This window comes from Emydura macquarii, unplaced genomic scaffold, assembly GCF_026122565.2.
Source record: "Emydura macquarii macquarii isolate MOO-44397 ecotype Brisbane River unplaced genomic scaffold, CSIRO-AGI_Emac_v2 contig_2205, whole genome shotgun sequence".
Taxonomy (NCBI): domain Eukaryota; kingdom Metazoa; phylum Chordata; order Testudines; family Chelidae; genus Emydura; species Emydura macquarii.
This window is the reverse complement of record NW_027132342.1, coordinates 5,342,228-5,367,814: the sequence shown is the minus strand read 5'-3', so window position 1 is coordinate 5,367,814 and position 25,587 is coordinate 5,342,228. Positions and strand designations below refer to the sequence as shown.

Genomic DNA, 25,587 nt, shown 5'->3' with positions numbered 1-25,587 from the left:
GCATTCACGGCTTTGTGAACTCAGATTACACCCACTCAATCCCAGAACATGACACCTCCCACTGCAAGGAATTACCTAATTCCATAGGGAATTCGTTTACCTGCACCTGGGATGGCCTTGTGGGCCACCAAGAACAATAAGCCAAGCACAGGACAGGAACAGAACAGTACTCTTCCAAAAATTAGGGCCATTCATTTAAAAAGCAGTCATGGAAACACTGATGACAATCGAAGGCCACACCCTCCGGCTTCCTCACAGCCCTGCCCAGATGGTGAAAGAGAACAGAGAAAAGCTGGGACAAAGAGACTGTCAAAACCTCCTTCGATGAAGGAAGCTACCGCACACTTTAAAAGAAGAAACCACCGCCACTCCACTCCACACTACCAATCTTGTCACTAGCACCCAGTATTTAAGTAAGCTAATCAAGAAACTAGCAAAAGAAACAACAACCCTCAAACACCAACTCTGTCAGCTGCCAGTTTCTTGGACACTGCTCCTCTCTGTTAAACCACAGGCCGGGGCATGGTACAGAGCTAGTACAAGCTTACCAGTGCATGTCCATAGACAAGGAAAGTGCAGTATACTCATCTTGAGGGATCTCCCTGGAGCATTTGATACCATTTATCATTAAATACTCCTGACCTAACTACAAGAAGCTGGGGGGAGGGGTGGGGGTGTTAAATGGAATCATCCTGAAATGGCTCAGATCCTTTGCCACAGCCTAAACCAGCTGATCTTCCATTTCCATAGCCTTCCCGCATAGAGTCCCATAGGATTAATCATCCTTACCCCTCATCCTGTGTTGTTCAACATCTCTATGAAGTGGTTGGGAGGGCAGGTGAGAGAACAGGTGAGAGAACTGAAGTTCCAGCATTTATAGATAAAGCCTTCTGTGGTAAATCTTATCGTCAAACATTAACAGCACCATCTAGCATCACTGTCAATGCCAAAGTGAAATCAGCTCTTGGTTGAAAAGTACCTGGCCAAAGCAGAGCCCAGGCAAGACTGAGCTGAGGCTGGGATGAAGAAGGAAAGTACTTTGAAGGACCTGCTTTCCTCTGTAACATCCCCTATTATAATGAACATCTGCCCTCTGATTAAATCAGTCTGCAACTTAGGGTCCTACTGGGCTCTTCATTGTCTTTGGATGTCCAAATAGTCTTGGTGTCAAAAAACACCAACTTTCTTCTATAAGTAGCCAGAAGTGTCCCATTCCATCAGAGACAGAACTGGCCAAGAAGATCAGTGAATGTGACCTCCAGCCTTGATTACTACTACTCATAATATCTACAAATGATACCACATGCCCTAAAAAAGCTCCAACTAATACAAAAGGCAACAATCTGTCTGTTCAACAACACAGCTCCCTGTGATCATATGGAGCTCTGATCTCTGCACTATCTCCCCACTGAGCACAGAATCCAGTTCAAGATCTCTGCCCTCATACTCAAAGCCCTTGATGGGATTGGAGCCATCTATCTAAAAGAGCACCCTTCTCTCTGAGGCCATGACCACCCACATCAGCTAGATTCCACTAGAACAATGAAACTAGTGGCCAATAGTGGGAGGCCTGTGAATGCAGGATACAAAACCTTCAAGGGAACTGGACCTAGACTGAGAAAACTGATCCTGTAAGACATAAAAAGAGTGACTCTGATATTAGCAAATGAGGATAAATTTGTTTCAGCAGTAGCTCTTGTTCAGTGGGGCAACTACTTCCAGTAATGGCCAACTATGCTGATGAAGAAAATGTTGGACCAAACAGTAGGTGAGTGCAAAATTCTGCAATTTTATTTCCCTGTGAACATTTTCTTCAGTCTCCATCTAGGTGGGGTTCAACTTCCTGATTTTGGGTTCAAACCAACTCCAAATTTCTAAGTGAAACTTGACTAATGCCAGCACATTTCATCTGTTTTCACACTGGAACCACGAAGAATAGGGAATGTCTCAGAGGTTTAAAATGACATGATAAAGCTATTCAGATTCAGTGGAAACTGGGCCCAGATTTGCTTTTAAGATTCTCAAACCAAAGTAAAGTTTTCAAAGATCTTTGTCTGAGTTTTGTGCCTGTAATGAAACCTTAAACCAGACAAGTTTCTTTGAATTTTTACATTTCATACAGCTTTATTAAACAGCCAATGGATGTTCTGATATTGAAATCACACCTAACTTTTTGTTATTTACTTTCCCCCCTTCATATACAGTACATCTCTCTATCCCATGCATATTGTACAGACAATTTGTGTGTGTTTATACACAGATTTCTCTCTATACATAATGAGAGATCTTACTATTATCTACTTTCGAAAGAGGATAATCCAATGATTCAGTTGTATTTGTGAACTTTATGAGCAAACTGGTGTTCAGGTTCTATAGATAGTGTTTTTTAATTTTTCTCTATATATAAAGAGAAAATAAATGGAGAACTGTGTATACACACACATATTAAATATTTGTACAATATGCATGTATGACAGAGAGAGATGTACCATATATACAAACACCATGCACAGAAAGGGGCAGAGTCAATATCAAAGGGGAGGTGGGGAGGGAAAAGAGATGCAGGACGCCTGAGTTGTTTGGCAAATGACAAGGACAAATTCCCAGATTGCCTGAGAACAGGAGGTCTGGGGGAGGTGGTGGCGGGATCGAGTAATTGTGGGATGGTGTTGCAAGGAATTTAATAGATCGGAAAAGGCTGAATGGGATAGCAGGCCCATTATTCAGAAAGTTCTCCTTTGTGAACAAGCTTTAAGGGAATGCCAAGACAACAAATGACTTAATCCTGGGAGGGATGCTATGGCATAAATGAAAGCAGTCTATACCTTGAAAGCCAATGGCATAAATTTCTATATCACATAACCACTTTGACTACCACAGCTCTCAGCAAAGTCTTAAGAGTTGCAATTAGAAAAACCACACAAGCATGCCCTGCCCTCCTTCTCTGCCCCCCACCAACATATCCCGATGTACTCAGGAGGAAAACAAGCCAAATAAATGACAAAAAGAGGTGGTTAAATACCACATAAAATGTAATGGTTATAGAGATGAACAGAAGAGAAAAAGAATTAGTGTATATTGGTTTCTCTTTTCTCCTATGTTTTAACTGCTGGACTAAAGCTACAGCCTTCTGGTTGTATTCACAGATGCATTAAATAATACAATACCAAATTATACTCCCTCCTTCTCCCCTACTAAAGACACGTGAGTGCTTTAAAAGAAGCCTGGTGTAAAGTGGAGGACTTCCTCCCCAGCTTTCACAGAGCACTGCATGTCTTTGGGAAACTTTCATCCAGTTTCCCTTTCTTACGCGTTTCTTGAACCCAAAGTGTGTACAAGATAGGGTTTTGGGCTCAGAGGGTCTCATCCAATTCTCATTAAAATCAGGGGGAGCATTTCCAGAGATTTCATTGCGACTTGGATCAGAGGGAAAAGCCCAGATCATTGACAAAAATAAAAGTCACAGAATAGGTGACTAAGATAGAATAAGACCTTGTCACCAATAGAAACTGAACCCTGCCATCAAAACTCACATATTTCCACCTCTTAGAGCTTTCTGGAATCATCAGGAGCCTCCAGTTTATATCCAACAGCCAGCCGTCTAAGATACAACAGTGGTATCACTGACAGCATTGTTTTTTATTCTCCTTCAGCTTTAAGGGAATGGCAGGAGACTAGCAATATCTTGGTGAACTCCAAACTTAACCTATTCTTCCCTCATAGGCATAGGGAGAATAATAAGGTTTTCCCCTATTTGCCACAATTACATGGGCACCTCAGTGTTCTCCCTTTACCCCGCTGCCATAGTGTAGCAAAGAACAGACCCTACCCTCTTTCATTTATTATTTATTGTATTGACTTTTCTATGGCACTCATCACTGGATGTGGGTGCCTCACAAACATTAATTTATTTGTCCTCACAACACCTTTGTGAAGTGGGGAAGTATTAGTATTCTGATTTTATAGATAGGGAAACTGAGGCACAGAAGGATTGCGTGATCCACCCTCAGATCAGACAAGAAGGTTGTGATAGAGCTGGGAACTGAACCCAGATCTGCTAAGTCCTAGTGGAAGAAAGCATTTGTGAGATACTAATAGTCTGCATACTTTTCAAAAGCCACCACCCAATCCAAAAAGTAAGTAAAAATCAGACGATAGCAGGAGAGGAGAGAGGGGGAAAACAATTCCCCAAGATGACTACCCCTACTATGATGGGAGAGTGGCTAGAGAACAAATGGAAAATTGCTAGAGATGAAAAAATCACCTTATGCATCACCAAACTGCTAGAATTTTAATTTTTTATTTGGTGAATCCATGAAACATTCCTTCACTTTAACTATTGTTCTACAGGGAAAAGAAAACAAATCCGTGTTTCCAACCACCTGGAAACTTGTACTGTGCAAATAATAAAATTTCTTATTTGATAGAAATTCTTGACCAGCTTCTAAGTCAGCCAAGGAAACAAAAGAAAGAAAGATGACACAGCAGTCTAAAACTCAAGTTTTCCCAGATGTTAAACTGAACCTGAGCCTCAACAGTTTCAAGTTCTGTACTAAACCTAGAACACGTTATTTCAGAGGGTGTTCTAAATTTGGCAATTGGAGTTCTCCTACCACCAAAATCACATGGGTTAATAGTCAAAGCAACAGCTTTCAAAAGGTTTGCAGTATTAAAGCATTAGATAGAAGTAGAGCACTTGGTTTACCAAGTCTTCAGGGATCGGAGAGACTTTAGCTCAGGAATCATTTGTGCTTTATGCTCACCCATAAAGTGGGTTACCCTTTCCCCCTTACTTTCGTCTCCCATCCATTTTTCTTTTGCGGGAAGAGAGAGAAGCCACAAGAGTGCCAATAATGTGCAGTGCCAAAGTGCCAAAGATTTCAGATTTTTTTGTCTGTTGTGACACAGTAAGGTGCCTACACCAATGACCTGGGAACTCAGTGAGCTTTCATAGCTTGGAGAAAGAAAAAAAGAGAGGAATCAAAAATTTCCTCTATGCTCTATGAATTATGTTTGGGTAGTTCATGATGAGGCTACTACAAAATCCTTTATACCCACTAGCCTCTTAGCTACAATAGATTAATGAGGCATTTCAAGCATTCATTCTTCGACACCCGCTGTAGGCTCTCCAGTTGGATACCTACAATTCACTAACATGTAAACACTAACCAAAGGGAGACATCAGTGCATTGTCCCTGCATTTATAATATTGTATTATAATCCGACACAGAATATTTTCAGATTAAGATGATGAGATATATATTGTGTGGCAGGTTTCCATGGACTCCAAGCAGTTCTGACCACTAAACATTTCTAGTTTCACCAAGAGGAAGTAATGTCACATCCTGCTCAGACAAACATTCAAACTGTTTCTAACCCCACCCAAATTCTAAGACTATTATAACATGATATTTACTACCCATACAATATTCTCATTAAGGCTCAGCTACATTAACCTTGATTATTATAATTTTTTCTCATAATGCTACCTTCTCTCTACTGCTTGTAACACTTGGCTCCCAGGGTTGTACTTATAATGAGATGGCAGGATGTGTTTTCCATTAAAGGCCTCTGCTGGAGTTTCTGTAGTTCTTCTCATGTATCACAAGTTCAATACTTTGTATTTGCTTCACAATAACCAATCCATTTCCAAGTGATTAATTTTCTATTCTAAAACAATGCATTCCTCCCCTCCCGCCTCCATTTTGCTGGGTTTTTCCCCCCTAACCAAAGGAAAAAAAATCCTTCTCAATGACATCATGGCATAAAATTTTCAAAACAGGTTTTAGTGGGAGATATGCAGATTGCTATGAAAAGTTACCCCATAAATAACAACAAAGTACTGAGTTATCAAGGCTGTAACTCAGTCAAGAGGTGCTGTAACCATTTATATTATATGACCTCAGCAGAACCTCTTGATTGAATTGCAGTCTTTCATTAAATCAAGCCACTCTGTATTATTTTCTGTGCACTAGGGTAAATCAGGATGGCAAAGAAATTACCCCCAAGCTCCTGCTTTTGTGATTTTTTAACTGTTGCCTTTATTTTATTTGCTAATTTACAAAGATCATGCATAATCTACACCAATAACTGCTTTTCTCTCTGAAGTGATGTTCTGTAGGTATGATGAAATAGCAAAAATAATTGAAGTGTACTAAATTAAAGTTGGAAACCATCATCCTATGGCAGAGCAACATCTAACTACTGAATGCTAGAAACATGTTAAGAACTATTTTACAAAAGAAAGGAATAACACACTGTGGATTCATTGATGGCATTGAAGGCCAGACGGGACCATTAGATCATCAAGACTGACATCTTGTATATCACTGAATATTCATTATATTATCAACCAGAATTAAAAACTGTTCCTTATTTACTTCTATCAATCATTTTACTAGAAGAAAAACGGCTGACCTCTGAGTCAGGACAATCTGTAAATATCTCCCTGCATCTACTGGGAAGCCATGTCTATAACGAGGGGGAAAGAGTTGGGGTACCTGTGACATGAAATCCATCCATAGCTAGCTTATAAAATGTCATCTCCTTAGGCTGAGAGACAACCTCTAGAGTACTCTTAGAACTCTTTAACCATTGATTTAGATTCCCTTTCACACAATGTTATGAGAATTTTCAAAAAGAGAAAGAGGACATACTAAAACAATGTCTTGTTCTGAAAATACAATTTATGTTTCGTATAATCCAAGACAGTCTAGATCTCTTCATGCAGCTTGTGTCATGCACTGGGACAGTATGGCACTTTCCTTATCTAGCCATAACTTTTCACATCACGCTCCAACTTCCCTTATTACTGGGTCCTTACCTCCCTTTCAAAACCTCCACGTTGAACTCAGTAAGAGAAAAGCTACAGTAAGGTCCCTTTTCCTATTTTCTTATATTTGTGTAGCTGTTAGACATTTTGCAAAGGAGGGGAGTACCAGCCAGTCTTTCACAACAAAAGGACTACTGTCACTGCGCCAGTCCCAGACATGGTGGAAACCAGCCCACAGGAAAAGGCCTGGCTCCAGTGTTAGGCCCCGGCCGAGTACAGTCACTGCATTCACTCAAATTGGCAACAGGTCTCAGTGTTCCTGGCTTTGAGCTGTGAACAAGGGTCGAGATTGAATAACCAATTATACAACCGCTGACTGAGTTTATCCAAGGTTTGCAAACTGCTATAATAGCCCAGTATTCAACTGACTGTTTTATCCTTTTCCAGATATAGTGTCATATCTCCCTTTGTGCTCCATTTACATGTCACTTTATTACATATATCCATTAAAAAGGTAAATACAATGTCACAGTCAATGCCTAAATGTTGCCATTCAGTATCCTTGCCTTTCTCTCTGGGGCATTTCATATAGGCATCTCTCTCTCTCTCTCACACACACACACACACTTTCCTATTGCAAGCTAAACCAAGTTTCTATCAAGAATACACAGCAGGGTATGGGGGGGAAGAAAAAAAAGTAGCCAAGAGTCAACAGTGTCAAAACTGCACGCTCCCAAAAGCTAACGGGTACTGTGAACACACTATATTGTTAGAAAAGGGAAAACCTTTAAAATTTTGAAGGTTCAGATTACTAACTAAAATTATAGATCCTTATTCCAACTCACTAAGTCATTTGGGTCTCAAACTGATCAAGAAAGTGCACTAAAACAGAATTTCAAAGGATCTGTCTTGCTTCTGGAAGAGCCTTTAACACAGTGAGAACTATTCTTGTGCTATTTTAATACTTCTACTTCTGATCCTGGCTGTAACCCATAACCAAATAAGTATGACAAACATTGAAAAAAAGGTATACCCAACCCTTCTAAAACAGAGACTTTTTGCAGGGGATTATTTTATTTTGCCGATCCCTATATATTATTTTTAGAAACATGTATCATTATAAGAAAAGGACCGGATAGCCTGTTTGGGTCCATCCTCCGCTACTCCACTGGTTCCCCTGAATTTTTATTTGCTGTAATGCTCTTTTGCAAACTATTAATGCAAAATGCTTCCAGAAACTTAGTCCACATTTTCTCTTTTATTTCAATGCTATGCAGCCTGAAAAAGCTACTTAGATTTAGTGTGAGAAGCACTGATGACTGTGTCTCAAAACACAAAGTGCTGTGAAGGGCACTGTACCATGTCAAAATGAAGTCACTACTGGCTACCTATGCAACATTGCTCACAGAAGGATGGTCTCACTTTTACAGATGTACACTATAGAAGTGGTCTCTGTAACACTCATATGAAGAAGCTACCACTAGTTCATGAAGCAAACAGGTTACAGAATTTCTCCCGGCTCACAAATGCTTATTTAATTTTATTTAATAAAGGATATTTTGTAGTTAAGAGATTGAAAAAGGAGTTCAAGTAAAATAAGAAAGAAACCCTTTTTCTGAGATGCAAAAACATTCAGTTAACTTTTTATTGTCCCTCATTTTCTAGTCGCTTGGAACTTCATACTTTTTGATCAGGACTGAAAAGTACTAAAAAAGGGCAATTCCTGTGGCACTTCTGATCATGCCAGACACAGGGCATAGAGGATATCTACATAGAGTAAAGCCTGTTCTTGTGGCATTTCGAGCCTCATTTCTAGACCAACATGATTAGGATAAAGCATCCATATGTTTGAACACTTATCCAAATTTCAGAGGGTTGTTTTTTTGTTTTGAGATTGGTCCATTGTTATGTGAAGTCTAACTGATGGCATTTGTGAATGCTGGTAACATATTTTTTCTGATTGAACCTCAGCCTGCAGATCCTTATTCACATGTAGAGTTCATAGAAAAATGGCAAAAATTTTCTGTGAAAAAGAATGATTGGGAGGAAAAATATGTCAAAATTTCAAACGTTCATAACATTTCACCCAGGTCTACTCACACAAGTTGTGCACTCCATAGTAACATGAACAAGCTCAGTGAAGTCAGTAGGATGCCTCCTATGACAACAGGACACTCAAGTGAGTAAGCATCTGCCAAATTTGACTTCGTTTGCTTCTTTTAAAAGTACTCACATGTTCTGAATGATCTACATTTCTTCTTTAACAGGGGCAATACAAGAACTCAGAAACAGTCAGTTTCGGCTGGCAAACTAGTGGCACCAGATTGTGCTGCAGTGTGGACATCTAAATTGACTTTCTGCTCTTGGTTCTCATTTCTCACACTGGTAGGTAGCCCAAGTGTATGTATGCATGTCTTCCCTGCTAGCATTTAGAACAGCATTAACAAGATCTAAATCTCTAGGTCAGAAGAAAGGAGAGTTGCTTTTACCACAAAGATGAACATGGTTGGTGGCTGATGAGTTTAAGTAAACAGGATGCAAAAGGGAAAGGCAAATCATGGGAGCACCCAGACAAAGACACATTAAAATGGCAACACCACATCATCTTCCAACAACTGGTGGAGGAATTTAGCTGAAATGTTGGTCAATATTTCCACTTTTCCCAGATGAACAAAGGACATTTGTTTCAGTGACAGACTCATAAAACCCCTCATTCCAAAATTATTTCTGATCCTTTTTAAATCATTTAGTTCCCCTCTTCCTTTCCATACAAACAAACCACATATGCATAAACCACACTGCTATTTCTTGTAATACAGGTGATGACTAAAGAAGTATATTAAAATGATGGAAAAGTCACAATTTCAACCACAATTTAGGCAACTGGGTAATAACATTTACCTTCTGTTGTGCCTTAAACAGACTGTAAATGAGGAGGACAGATGAAGACTAAGAGGAGAAAGTGTAGAGAACTTGAGAAATATTTGGGATTCTAACTCCAAGATGCAAAAAGAAGACCCACCATACTAACTGGAAAGGCAGCCCCACTCAGTACCTTTTCTTTGAATATGTTTTCCCAGTAGAAAATAAAAAGGTACAAGACACTCCATCATTTCAATTAGGATTCTACAGAAGAAAGTTATTGCAGCAGAAAACTATTTATAAGAGTCTTTCCAGGAATTATCTGCACCTTCCCTTCCAAAAGCTCATATTTAGAGAAAGTGCATTCTTTCTTTTGTTCTTTTTTTATGTCATTCCTTTTTGAAATGTGCACAATTCAACTGCCCAATTTTGCATCATAAAAGGTCTTTACAGCAACCACATTATTCTGCTATCAGTTACAGACTCTTGATTGAGTTGGACTCTGAATGACACACAGCAGCAGCGAATAACAAAAAGAGAGACCAGAGAGAAACCCTCCCATCAATTTACTTCTAAGCCAATTATCTGCCTGCTATGTATACCATGAAATTCTATTAGAAACAAATTATATGGTGAGTTGTTATCCAAAAATGTGAATTACCTCTGAACGGGAGACAGGAGCATGACATTTCCATTGGCAAGTGGAGAGACTGGGATTTTTCCTTCAGTTTCTCTCTCTTTTCTAAATGTTCTAATGGAATTAAAAAACCCTTTGGGCCAAACTTTGTAGCATGGTCCTATGGTACAAAGCTGTAAGTTTATCAATTGCCTCTAACTGCTACGTAAGCTAGGCTGGGCTGACTGAACTTGAGGTGGACTGGTCCTGCTCCATAGTCAGGAGCTGCAGAGTTATTCAAGGGGAGAGACTTGAGGAGCTCATGCAAATGAGACTTGAGGAGCTCATACAAATCAGCTGCTGGCCTGAGCACCCTTCAGTAGACCTGGCCTTTTATTTCCCACTCATTCAGTGAGGGAGGAGAATAGAGATAGGACCTATACAGCAAACAACAACAACAAAAACCCGGTATTGTGACACTCCCCGGGGATACCCAGAGCTGTGAGGCATCTCGCTACCACCAACCCCTAGTGTGAGGAAGCCTTGTCTATGCCTGCTGTGGGTCAGCTCCCCAACTCCATAGGCATTCCCCTCGAGACCCTGCAGGCTTCACTGTTACTTTACAGCTAAGTGACTGGCACGTCACAATCCTTGAGCCCTAAGAACATCTCCCTGGAACGTCCAGCCCTGGTCCACTGGATGCTTGCAGATTCACTGCTTCCAAAGACACAGTACACCCCAGCTGACTAGTTCCACCTCAGATCACCGCTCTGCTTAACACACAGCACTTAGATATGTTTATGGTAAAACCAAGTTTATTTAACAAAATAGAGAGATTCAAGTAAAGTACTGGAAACAAATGGTTCCACCCAAAATATAATCATAACATGTATTCTAGAGCCTGAACTTAATTATCAAGATACTTTCATGTCTCGTAGAGTACTGCTCACCCAAAATCCTTGCAACGTTTTACAACCAGGTTGCTTGTGACTCTTCTTTCATGACACAAGCACATTGTCAGTTGCCTCCTAGGTAAAGAATTCTGTGTGTTTTTGTGCACTCCAAAATATACCAGCACAATCAATTGTATTTATTCATAAACAGGATACCCCCTTGCTCTTTGTTTCATCCTAGAGATTTCTTATCTTGTAGATTTAGGAATCTCTTATTTAGTCCCTGGCTAACCATGCCAATAAGGATACAGTGTGAGGCATAAAATACACAAATAGCCAGACAGGGAGATAAATGTCTGTTACCTGCTGCTTGAAGGGACTCTTTCTGAGGTATGTCACCGTCTGGTGACCTGCCTTAATTCCAAGACCTTAAGAACTTAATTTTCAATATAAACACACAGCTCCTTATATATTATCTGTTCACACGTTTCGCAATGATTATGATGAACAGTGGGTTACTGGCTCTCAGCAGAGACCTTAAATGCCAACCTCTGCTGAACTGTCATGCCTATATCTGACCCCTGGGATCCCTGTACAACTGTGTGCCCTCTCCCAGTTGGCACCAATGAAGAGGGATTAGGAGTGACATCAGCAGCAGAGCTGGTTGGAAAATGGGAACACGTTATACAACAGTTCTAACGAAAAAGCTATCTTTTAATTGTCCGAAAAATTAGAAATTCCAAAATTTTCAACGGGCTCTAGTTATCAGCCTTCCAAACTAGAAATGATTATATCAGAAATGCCTGAATCAAAGTCCATTTTACAATATGGCACTCTCTAATGTACTGCCCCTTAAAGTGACACTTCCATGGATAAAATCTGGCACCATTAAGTTAATGGCAAACCTCCCATTGACTTCAACAGGGTTCGGATTTCACCTCCTGTTTCTCAATCAGCATTGCCTGATGTGACAATATCAGAAGATCATGGCATACTACTATATAGTACATAAAACACATCTGCTGAACTACAGGAAGCTGTATTTCTATATTTGGAGGTAACTGACGTTTCCTGAAACGTATGTTGTGTATCTCCAGCAGAGCAGTCATGCTACCAGTTTATGGAGCACCAGTGGCATTGGATTGAAAGGTGGCCTAAGTTCAACGTGAAATTTTAGGTTGGTTCATATTTCCAACCAGTTATTCTCCTTCCTGTGTTATACTCAGAATCTATTTGAGGTGAGCAAACAAATCAATTTCAGGAACGTTCCAAGTGAATTGGTAGCTAATTGTTAGTTATTCAGTCCCTGAAAGAGAAAAACATGGCTGGATTTTTGTGACTACCTGAAATGGGTTCTTGCCATATCTCTGGCAGAAAAGGGACTGTGAGATTAAAGAAAGATGTGGCCGAATGGAACAAATCTTTCTGATCACTCTGGAGACATACCATTCATAGCTGTACGTTTTCCCTTTCACACTATTCTTGCAGTCTTCAAAAGTTTCCCAGAAAAGGACAAGAGCTTAAAAAAACCCCCAAAACCTAAGTGTGATGGCAAAAACTGTTTCCTTCCCATTTGTGATGAACTTAATACATGTGCCTTAATACACTCAGTCTATGTTCCTATTACAGTTTTGTTTTATTTCAACGTTAACAGCAGCCAGCTCTAAGGCAGGTGCAACGTTAGCCTTTTAATCAGTCACTCCAAAACTATATCCTTATTATACGCCAGGGGCTGTGTTGAACAGGTTTCATTAGTCATTGTTTAAAAGCCAGACTGAGAGATGTGAGTTTCCACCTCTTTGCAATTCTGACACTGCAGAGAAGTGCTGAATTGTCAGTTGTCAGTCAAACAGCTTCTGTTTCAAACACAACCTTATCTGTGTTAGTTGCACAATGAGAGGGCTGTATTTAAGTAATGGCACTAAAGTAATAAGTCTTTTCTATCATGCTCCTAATCTTCTGTTGAATATTCCCCAATAATTTGATTGTAAAACAATGGTTTATCTGAATTTCATTTGTGACATTTTGCTGATTGAAGAGCATTCCTAAATATGTGCATTTCAAGGAAGTTTGCAACCACTTGCCCTTTCAATGCAAATCAATGCAGACACAAAAAGACATGATGAAACAAACATGCATTCACTCACACAGACATAACTTCACCCTTTTGACTATCTTGCCTTTAATTTTTCTTTAATGTTACATATCTAACCAGACTGTTTTGTCACATAAAAAGCGAATCTAAAATGTAAGATTAAACTATTGTTCTTTTACATTAAATGTGTACACACACACAATATACACACACACACTCACTGATATTGTCAGCCTTCACTGGGAATTGTTTTAATCTCCCTAAATTCAAATGTTAACTGACTAGCAGCCCTGCAGTTATGGAAGAACATCTCTCAGCTCCCCCATGGTTCAGCACCTTCCATTTCTGGTAATAATGATTTTATTATTTTTATCACTGCCGGCTGCCATTTTTTCCCCCAGTCCTCTCGCCAGACCACTGCTAAATGTTAGAAACCTCAGAAAGGATTTGGGAAACTATCATTCAGTGCACTACAGAGCGAGAGCCAATCACCATGAGAAGCGAAGCCTTCTTACCTAAACAAACCATTATCGGCTCATCTCATGTCTTTGTACTCTTTTTTTGCTATTACCTCACGGGATTAACTTTTATCTCTAATCTCTGCTCTGGCCAACTGTCAGGGAGCCTAAAAGCTGCCTGTCTTCTAATCTGTGTGTAATAATACTGCTGTTACTAACAGATAACTATGAAACAACATGGAAGGAAAGAAAACACACATACACAGAAGGGCTGATTGTTAAAAACTGCCACACCAGCTTCTACCTGGGAGGAAAAAAGAAGATGCAGGACTTCCATAGTATGTTTTCTATTTCCCTATATGATCCGTTTTTCCTCTGGTTCTAAACCCACTCTATGTCCTTCTTACTTTTGGGGACCCGTTCTTATTAATCGGTATATCTGCTGTGCTTTTGCAACTTGCCTCTCCCAGTTTCCAGAACTTAGAGCCATTCCTCTCTATCCAGCATTAAAAAATAAAAAGAGTACTTAGATGGTAAAAAGAGAGGAAAAAAATAAAGAGAGAGTCTTGAGGCTCTGCAACAGTCATGGCTTTTTATTTTTAATACATTTTTTAAATTCTAACCCGTTAAGTGTAATACGTTTAGCATGCAGTCACTCTTTGCTTTATTGAACTGTGTGTTCTTATATTGACAACTAAAAAACCAACAACGCACCAACGAATAAAGAAGGCCATGCTAAAGGCAGAAACAAAAACAAAAGAACACATAATTAGAGCTAGTTAAAGTACCTAGGGAAATACTGTTTCTACAAAACGGGTAGTGGTGGGGTGAGAGTGAGGTGACAGCCCCAAATCATGTCCTTGCAGGGTTTTGATGGCATTCTTCTAGGACTTTATTCAAAGCTCATTAAAGTCTACGGCAGGACTTTTGCTTTCAATAATATCTGTCCTCGAAACAATTTGAAAATCTGGTGGGGAGAGGGAGAAAGATGGAATACCAAGAAATCTTAAGAAGGTGACTATGGATAGCATTTATTAAGCAAGTGTTTGTATAAACAGAAAGGACACCAACACGCAATGTGAGATTTATTTGTGATTACAATTAAAATAATTAGTGACCCATAATGTCAGATGTAACTGGAGTTTATTTAGTATTTGATATTTAAAACATGCCCAATTACGCTTCTAAAAATGCCTGTACACAATTAAAAATTAACAAAGGGCCACATCTTCAGCTGGTGTAAATCAATGCAGTGCCACTGAAGTCAATAGAACTAGGATGTTTTATGCCAGCTAAGATTCTGGCTCAATATTTAAACACTTCCCTAAAAAGCCCCAAAGCAAACTAACATCACCCTTCCCATCACCATCCTCACAGGAAAGAAAGCCTGTGAGAAAAGCCTTCTACAGACTCAGAGCAGTTTGGGGAACTGAAATCCACACATGAGAATGCCTGGTTCGCAACCCATAGACAATAAATCTAGGGCTGTTACCGTGAGGACCACCGTTGCTTAGAACCGATGAGGCAGTTTATGAAGGAATAATAATAATGCCTTAATCTTACATGGTGTTTTTCATCTGTACAACACAAAGCACTTTACAAAGGAGGTCAGTATTATTATCCTATATTACAAATGGGGAAGTTGTGGCACAAAAAGAAGTGGTTTGCCCAAGGTCACCTGGAAGGCCAGTGACAGAGCTAGGAATAAAAGCCAGGTCTCCTGAGTCCTGGTCCGGTGCTCTATGGGATACTAAGTGCTAAAACATTTAACGCTTTATGGTTCACAGTCAATGTCTTGAATTGCAACTGGAAGTAAATAAGAAATCAGGGCAGGTGTCAAAAAATAAATCCAGTATGTTCCCTGTGGCTAATTTTAATCAAACAGGAAAGCAGATGCATTCTGCAATAGCGATTATCTTCTTAGTGGTTTCCAAGTGTAGCCCCATGTAGAATTTATAGTAGTAATCTCATCTACAAATCACTGTGACAAGGATTACTGATGGGGTCCAGATCTGAGAGGAAATGCTGCAGTCATCCAACCAAACACAGATGAAGAAATGGAGTTTTGCCCACTGATGCCCTCTGAGACTCCTAGAGCAGGCAACGAATCAGAAGCACTCCCCGAATTATGAACTTCTTGGACAAAGGACAGAAAAATCCTCTCAATAAGAGGGGTGAAATCACCCTTCCCTCACCCTAAAACTTTTCCAAACCCACTGGTATCACCTCACTCTTACCTGAATTAAGACTGAGGAAGCAAAGAGACCACATCTCCAGAACTAATGAAAATAAGACCTAGAATTACATCTAATCACAGGAGCTTGGGGGTGGGTGTAGGGGAGGGGATTGGTCGGTTGTTGTTGTTGTTGTTGTTTTTTTGGATGACCCACAAACAAAGCTAGATCTGACTGTCTCCCAAGTGACTTCCTATGCACTTTGAACAGGAAGGGTGACGAAGCAGAACTTTGTACAGCATCCCTCATGGCAAGTGAACAATTGCCCAAAACCATTCTGGAAGGGAAGGAAAAAGTGGAAGCAACCCATTCAAGAGGGATACCATCTACTTCAAAAAGACACCACAGCCAATTGAACAAAGCCTGCCGGCAACAGTATCAAAGGCTGCTGTCATATCTGGATACTGTCCACACTAGAAAAGAGATCACCAACCCACAAGACTATTGCAGTTTCTGTGCCATACCCAGTCCTGAAGCCAGACAGAAAGTGATAAAAGAAATCTGAGGATTCCAGATGGCTCAAAAATTTGTCTTACCATCAGCTTCGCTATCTACCAAGGTGACCCGGGAGGATGATGAATACATGAATTTTATAAGACTAGCCATCATCATCCTACTAGTCTATAGATTCAGCTTCAAAATAGAACAGATTTCTAAACAATTCCAGTATTCTTCTACCCCCCCCCATCCATAGTTAAAAGCAAAAACCTCTACATTCTTCTATAGCAAAGACTGTCACAACACTGTTGCAGGTAGTAATGGTTTAGATCATTATTGCAGAATACTGAAAGGCAGCACGGATACTATGCTTCTAATGAACACATAGGTTGCATACTAGTAATGCTACACAATAGAAGCATCAGACTGTGAAGCTGAGATAAATTAGTGGCAAAGACTATGGCTGTTGCCATAATTAGTGGCAAAGACTATGGCCCATTGGTGCTAGTCTCTTCTCCCCACGGATCCTCCTTTTAGGATACATCTGCACTGCCATCAGAGGTGTGATGGCAGCTTGTGTAGTCATACCTGTGCCAGCTTTACTCGAGCTAGTGCAGCTAAAATTTGCAGCAGAGACGTGGCAGCACTAGTCCTGACGTGGGCTAGGAATGTGAGCATATACCCAGGATTCTGGGTGGGCCTGTACAGCTCATGCTGAAGCCCGCACTGCTGCATCTTCATTGATATTTTTAGCTGCATTAAAGCTAGTCCAGGTAGCCCTACAGAAGCCATAATTACAACTCCAATGGCAGTGTAGACATACCCTGAGCATCACACTCTCACTCCTACACTCGATTATGGGCCATCCATTCCCCATCCTTCCACCACGCCTATAAATGTACATCTCTTCTACATGTAAATGTCATCCTTCAGCGTCTCAAATCCATCAGGGCCAGAAACGAACACGGGAGTTTTAGTCCAACGAACCAGAAACACACAACCACCTGGCACCCACTCCCACCAAAGTAAGGAATCAGGGGTATTCATCAACATTATAATGCTAGTTTCCATGAGCTGCCCCACACAGAAACCAAGACATTACTCAGCTCAATAATGGTTTGCTGACAACTTCTCAGAAGCAGCCCAGTGAAGATGATTATCTTGGGGGGGAGAGAGGGTTAACTAATGCTCTAATAACATTCCACTGTATATAGGACACCTTAAACAGATGAAATAAACAAAAATAACAATGAGATGAGATCAGTGTAGAGCATCTCACACTTTAAGCAGAGTTTCTAATTTTTCCCCACATGACACCAGTGAGGAAACCTTGTCAGACCACTGGCGCTTGACAAACCTGATCCATAGCTGTTACTTTATTATTACAAACACTAAAAAATCAAAAACAACGAGAGTTCTGTGGCACTTTAAAGACTAACAAATTTAATATTTGCAGGCATAAGCTTTCGAGAGACTTCAGCTCTCTTCTTCAGACGCAGTAATACAAAAAATAGGTAACACAGAGGCATCTTATAAATATACAGGTGCATTGAGAACAATGGGGGAGGTGGAGTTACTGTATTACCGCATCTGAAGAAGAGAGCTGAAGTCTCTCGAAAGCTTATGCCTGCAAATATTAAATGTGTTAGTCTTTAAAGTGACACAGAACTCTCGTTGTTTTTGCTGTATACAGACTAACACGGCTACCTCTCTGGAACTAAAAAATCAAAAATATTACATATTATACAGGGTGCTGGCATGATCCATGTTATTGAGGTTGCCAAATCCGCCCCATTACACCTCCCTATTTTCAATTGCTTTTAACTTTGCCAACCTTTAACAGTGCAGATTGAAATGTTTAGTCTCCCAGATAGGGCAAGCAGTGAAAACACAGGAACAACAAGGAAAACACTGCTCTGAGTAGAACAGTACTGTTACTTGGTAGTTTAAACTGCCATTTTTCACAGGAATTTTCATTGGACTTAGGTGTCCAACTCCTGCTGGCCCCGTTGAAAAAAGAAATCACATCTTTACTGCACGACAATGCAAAGTTTGTCAAGTGCAGAGTATTTGAGTGCATTACTCTTAGATCATAGTTTACAAGTTATGAGAACATACACAGTGGCAAGATATTTTCTACTTTTAAAATATATATTTTTTAATCATTGCTGTTTATAATAATCTTCTGGAGGCTCAAAACTATGATGCTTTGTTGATCTTTTTTTCTCTTCCCTGTTGCGTACAAAAACTATTTGGTTATTACCAAAAGGAGAACAGCAGGATACGGACCATGGACTTCAGAAAAGCGGACTTTGACTCCCTCAGGGAACTGATGGGAAGGATTCCCTGGGAGGCTAATATGAGGGGGAAAGGAACCCAAGAGAGCTGGCTGTATTTTAAAGAGATCTTATTGAGGGCACAAGAGCAAACCATCCCGATGTGCAGAAAGAATAGCAAATATGGTAGGCGTCCAGCTTGGCTTAACAAAGATGTCCTTGGCGAACTTAAACACAAAAAAGAAGCTTACAAGAAGTGGAAGCTTGGTCAGATGACTAGGGAGGATTATATAAACACTGCTCGAACGTGCAGGAATGAAATCAGGAAGGCCAAAGCACAATTGGAGTTGCAACTAGCAAGGGACGTGAAGGGGAACAAGAAGGGTTTCTACAGGCATGTTGCCAACAAGAGGAAGATTAGAGAAAGTGTGGGCCCCTTAGAGAATGAGGGAGGCGACCTAGTGACGGAGGATGTGGAGAAAGCTGAGGTACTCAATGCTTTTTTGCCTCTGTCTTCACAGACAAGATCAGCTCTCAGACTGCTGCACTGGGTGGCACAGAATGGGAAGGAGGCAAACATCCCGCAGTGCGGAAGGAACGGGTCCAAGACTATTTAGAAGGATTGGACATTCACAAGTCCATGGGGCCGGATGCAATGCACCCGAGGGTGCTGAGGGAGTTGGCTGAGGTGATTTCAGAGCCATTGGCTATTATCTTTGAAAGCTCGTGGCAACAGGGGGAGGTCCCTGAGGACTAGAAAAAAGCAAATATAGTGCCCATCTTCAAAAAGGGAGGAAAGAGGATCCAGGGAACTACAGACCGGTCAGCCTCACCTCAATCCCTGGAAAAATCATGGAGCAGGTCCTTAAGGAATCCATTTTAAGGCACTTGGAGGAGAGGAAGGTGATCAGGAACAGTCAACACGGATTCACTAAGGGAAAGTCATGCCTGACCAAGCTGATTGCTTTCTATGATGAGGTGACTGGCTCTGTGGATGTAGGGAAGGCGGTGGATGTGATATACCTTGACTTTAGCAAAGCTTTTGATACTGTCTCACACAGTATTCTTATCAGCAAGTTAAAGAAGTATGGGTTGGATGAATGGACTATAAAATGGATAGAGAACTGGCTAGAGCATAGGGCTCAACGAGTAGTGATCAATGGCTCCATGTCTAGCTGGCAACCGGTCACAAGCGGAGTTCCCCAGGGATCGGTCCTGGGGCCGGTTTTGTTCAACATCTTTATTAATGATCTGGAGGATGGGGTAGATTGCACCCTCAGCAAGTTTGCGGACGACACTAAGCTGGGGGGAGTGGTAGATACCCTGGAGGGTAGGGATAGGATACAGAGTGACCTAAACAAACTGGAGAATTGGGCCAAAAGAAATCTAATGAGGTTCAACAAGGACAAGTGCAGAGTCCTCCACTTAGGAAGGAAGAATCCCATGCACAGCTATAGACTGGGGACCGACGAGCTGGGCAGCAGCTCTGCAGAAAAGGACCTGGGGGTAACAGTGGATAAAAAGCTGGATATGAATCAGCAGTGTGCCCTGGTTGTCAAGAAGGCTAATGGCATATTGGGCTGCATTAGGAGGGGCATTGCCAGCAGGTCACGGGAAGTGATTATTCCCCTCTATTCGGCATTGGTGAGGCCACATTTAGAATATTATGTCCAGTTTTGGGCCCCCCACTACAAAAAGGATGTGGACAAGTTAGAGAGAGTGCAGCGGAGGGCAACCAAAATGATTAGGGCGCTGGAGCACAGGACTTATGAGGAGAGGCTGAGGGAACTGGGCTTGTTTAGTCTGCAAAAGAGAAGAGTGAGGGGGGATTTGATAGCGGCCTTTAACTACCTGAAAGGGGGTTCCAGGGAGGATGGGGCTAGGCTGTTCTCGGTGGTGGCAGATGACAGAACAAGGAGCAACGGTCTCAAGTTGCAGGGCGGGAGGGCTAGGTTGGACATTAGGAAAAAGTTTTTTACTAGGAGGGTGGTGAAGCACTGGAATGGGTTACCTAGGGAGGTGGTGGAATCTCCATCCTTAGAGGTTTTTAAGCTGAGGCTTGACAAAGCCCTGGCTGGGATGATATAGCTGAGGTTAGTCCTGCTTTGAGCAGGGGGTTGGACTAGATGACCTCCTGAGGTCCCTTCCAACTCTAATATTCTATGATTCTATGATTCTATGATTACAAGATTGACTAAAATTGCTAGGATTACCATTGCTGAGGACAGTCCCCAAACCACCACTGCTTAAACAGCAGTCTCAAACATTGCTGTATTTATTTATTTAATAAGGAGACTCTGGCTTCACAAATACAACCTAAGATATGTTGTTGCACATCTTGCCCTTATACTAAACACAAGTTCAAATGGGCTTTTGAGGACATGCATCAATGTAAGCCCTAGAATTGGGGTTAAGAACTGACATCCGGGGACAAAATTTCTCTCAGTTGCATGCATTAATATTTTAAGCCCAAATTCATCCCTGGTGTAACTTTATTCATTCATATTTATACTTGAATTAAGTTACACCAGGGATGAATTTGGTCTGGTGGGAGCTAAATGTGTGAATGCAAGGGCAGAATTTGCCCTATATTTGCTTCAATGCACATTTTCTGCAGCTGATAAACATCACTACCTGAAACTAAGATCATCACACTCATCATTATCCCCCTCACTGGGAACACCTAAAGCTAACATGGCAATTTAAAGTCATTAATAAAGGGAACACATTACTGTGTGATAAAATGCATTTATTTATTTATTTGAGAAATAAGCCACCGTCTTCTATCTACTGATCAATCACAGACATTTCCATATAGTAGCACTTTTGTATGCTAATAAAAATAGAAAAATGATACAAATATCACACCCAGATTTTAAATTATAGCAAGATATTTATGAGATTATAGTAAAAAAGGTTAGTTGTCATTTCCAAAATAAATCCATATTCAAAGCGGTGTAACTGGAGAACACTGGTTCTGAGTTGTACTTAATACCGGGTTGGAATGGTTGTTATCATCAACTTCTATTGTTTTGATTGTGGTAGGTGCTTTTCCAAACAAAGATGAAGATACTTTCCTTGCTCCCAAAGAATATACCAGCTACAAGTCTGGCATATTTACGATGCTTGTTTGGTAGAGGTGGTGATATGGAGAGAGTTATACGGAGAGGGAGATCGTGCAGAGAGTTAGTGGGAGGGAGGCTGGGACCAGACATTTGTATTGGGGAATAGGTAGGAAAAGGGAATTTGTCATGGAGGGGCGAGGAGGGGGGGATAGTGATACGATTTGATAGATGTAAGAAAGGAAAGTCAGAACCAGTCTGTTGTGGAGGATGGGGTAGGAAGAGGATTCAGCAGCTGAGAAGGATGCTTAGCAGGGGAGTAAGAGAGGGCTTCACACATGGTAAGAATCAGCAGCTGGAAGGGAGAAGCTGGAAGCGCTTGCCAGAGGAGGGGTGGATTGGGGGAGAATATGGCATCTGGTGGGAGGGTCAAATTGTCAATGGATTTGAAAACTGAAGGAGGTTTAGGGAATGTGTGAAGTTTCAGGGGGGTTAATTATCTGGTGGTGTGCAGGTATGGAGCATGGGGGTTACACAGGGCAATCTTTGAAGGGGAGATGCATACTAGGCAGGTATTCTGTTAGCACAATCTCTCTGTGGTGAGCATATCTATCTGCTGTGTTCTAAGGCTTAAAGGGGGGCTAACTGTGTATTGATGATGAGTACAGCTGATCAAAAATGTCAGCGTTTTAATTTTTTTTGACAGAGATGGGTGAACGTTTTCCATTATTCTCCAATAATTTTCATGACAACACTTCCCGATGTCTGACCAGCTCTAACAGAGTACAACGGTATTCATAGTATTAAACTGAAATAGCAGCTCTCCTAAATGGATTTGACAGGAACAGCCCTATTTCAGCATTTTCTACAGAATTTGACTATGAATTATCAATGTGGTATCTGAGTGTCTAATGTAGTGAGACTGTCTTCCAAAGATTAGTCCCCCAATGACTCAAGATTCTGTATCATAGCTCACTAGTATCAGCGTGCTTGTGAAAATGTGGCCTGGGTGGAGTTAAAGTTTTGAAATATATATTGCCCTATTCAGAATTAAGACATCCATTATCCATTGCCTGTTTACTCCATTATAATGTATGTAGCAACAAGTAATGTAGGCCTAGTCTATGGCAGCGTGGAAGCACACTGTATTATTATGTCTTATTGTATTATTATTATTGTGTTATGTATTATTGTATTATTAAGTCTCTTGAAAATAAGTGGAGTGTAGTCTTAAGCCCGTACTATTCCATTTTCAGAAGAAATTCACACTGCTTATCTGGCCAACATCTTCATACACCCATATAATACTATGTATTAATAATTATTCCCATCACATAATGAAAATATACATATCATTTATACGTATAATTTGCTCTTTTATTCCAACTCAGAGTGTTTAATGAATATAAGTGAATTAATCCTTACAATGTCCCTGGAAGGTAGTTGTTATTATCGCCATCTTAGAGAAAGGGAAACTAAGGCACATTTTACACAAATGCTGTTTTTCATACTGTGGGCTCCAAAACTACTTCACAAACTCTCTTTCTCCACACACACGCCCACCCCCACCCACGCACAGCTCCACCCCCTCTGGGGAAGAGAGCTGAGGCCAGTTAAGATGCAGCATGCTAAACAGCAATAGGTAAGAGGAAATTTTGCCCAAGGACACTGTGTCACTCTTACAACAATTGCAATTGGGTTTTTAATATCCACACAGAGCAAACAAAGCTTCAGCTTTCAGTAAGAAAAAGTTAATCGAAAGAGAGTCATTATTATTACTCAAAATTCATCTGTGGCTGTGCACACTGGAATTATTCTGTCCAGTTTTATAACTGACTGAACACTGCTACAGCAAAACAGCTGACCAATTTAACTCACATATCGGGAACGGGATGAGGCTCTCTTCACTCATCTCACTCCACCCAAATACTCTGTGAAGGCTGCTCCATATTCCTATGCAAAGCTCATTCTTGACTAATTACATTAAATACGATTAACCGCTTGATAGATCCGTACAAAGGAGTGCACTGGAATTATTATTAACTCAGGACTCTGAAGGATTCTTGTATCGATATCCTACTGTGTTGATTTTGCCAAAGTCACTGTTAGAATCACAGGTTAATTTACCTACAGAGAAAATCAACTTTCAAAAGATCCAAGGAAGAAAATCATATTTACAAATATGTCAGCTTCAATTTCAAGGTCTACAAGAAGATTGCAGAAAAATATAATACAACACAAAATCAGTTTTTCTATTCTTTCAACGCATCCAACAAATCAAATCTTCCAGATCTAGACAGCACTATAGATATGTATGAGAATGAAAATAAAAAAGATAACCACATACATAGAGGTACAGATACGAATCATCAAATACATTACCATAGTTTTGAATGATAACAAAAAATGCGCTTGAATGAGATATTACCCTCTAGCCTCATCACACTCAACCTCACATTTGATTGTCAGAACAAAATTTATAGAATATTAAAGCACACAACAACATATTTAAAGCAACGTTAATGTTACTTTGGTAGTTACACATAAACCACCAAAAGTGAGCAAAATCAAAGTCAAATTTGACATGCAGATATTAAGCTGTCTTATAAACACAAACAGCAAAATTACTCAGATGCAGTATATGTGCATTACTAGTGCAATTCCTAAGTTTAAATATGGTTTTCACCTTTAGCTTTTCATTTTCTGGTTTGGGTTGTTTTGCACTGCAACCTTATTTTGTATTTTTTTTAAAAAGTTACAGAATCAAATACTGTGGCTGGTTGGATTTCCAAATAGGTTGGGTAATTTTATGACCAATAATAATGTTTGAAGCTGTGTGTGCTAAAATAAAAGTAATCAAGACTTATGCTTCAGGCATAAGCTGATTGCTTGCAAGTGACACTCAGGTGATGTGTGGTATACATCTAACTAGATACACTGGTTTGTTTCCTTTTTTTTCCATATTCTTCTTTGTTTCAAGATCTTCCTCCTCCTCATCAGGTATTAGCCACTGCTAGAGGCAAATGACAAGATTTAAATGGCCACTGAGCTGAACTAATATGGCAAATCCATTGTTCAAAACATTAGTTATGTACAAGAGAACCCCTTTTTCAAATGTAGCAACCAAAATATGAATAAAGACGTTTTCAATGTTAAATATCTCAGTCTCTTTAATTCTTCAACATCACCCCCAAATAACAAGGGGCAAATACTGTCACCCATACTCACAGTGAGAAATATCTTCAGCTTTTATTCAGAAACAAAAGTAAACACATGCTTAACTTTAAATAGTGCTTAAGTCCATCCCTATTCAGCAAGGCACTTAATACCTGCTTCATTCATACTTTGGAATACTTCATTCCCATTGAATTAGAACAGAGCGTGGTGCTATTCATTTGAAGTAAAGTGTGGCAGAGTCTGGCTCACAGTACTTATTTAATGCTTTATTCCCTAATTTAACAGTTCCCTGGGCTCAAATCCAGGGCCCAATGGTAGGCAGCTAAGCCCTGCACCATCAGGTGCTATGTGGCTGCCTCTCTAGATCACTTCCTCCCAGTCCTCTCCTTTGCCCTGAAGTAAAGAAAATAATTAAACTCCAAGATAAAGTCTTTAACCTTCAAAGAAACACAGGTTCCTTCTTTGATGGCTTGGCAAGGTGACTATCACCAGGCCTCAGGCAGCGAGTGCTCTTGTGGTGCTCCTTTCCAACAGTTCAGTGTAGGTCTGCTCACCTCCATTGCTTGCCAGCTAACCTACTGTGCTCCCCTTTTTAACTTCCCCCTTCAGCCTGTGCAAACTTTGCAGGTGCAGTGGGGCAGGGTTGCCTGGGCCCAAAGTAGCTCTTCAACCCTTTCCTTTCCCGTGTGGGAACTGTACGCCCC

General features: G+C 40.5%; 1 protein-coding gene and 1 non-coding gene across 13 annotated transcripts in view; both read right to left on the bottom strand.

Annotated features, from left to right (window-relative positions):
• SOX5 (SRY-box transcription factor 5) overlaps positions 1-25,587 on the bottom strand; it is an 831,751-nt gene that overhangs the window by 206,762 nt on the left and 599,402 nt on the right. The window lies entirely within an intron of this gene.
• On the bottom strand, positions 4,484-4,603 carry LOC137160939 (small nucleolar RNA SNORA5). The gene has a single exon (XR_010922007.1). It is a non-coding gene; the product is annotated as a small nucleolar RNA SNORA5 (small nucleolar RNA).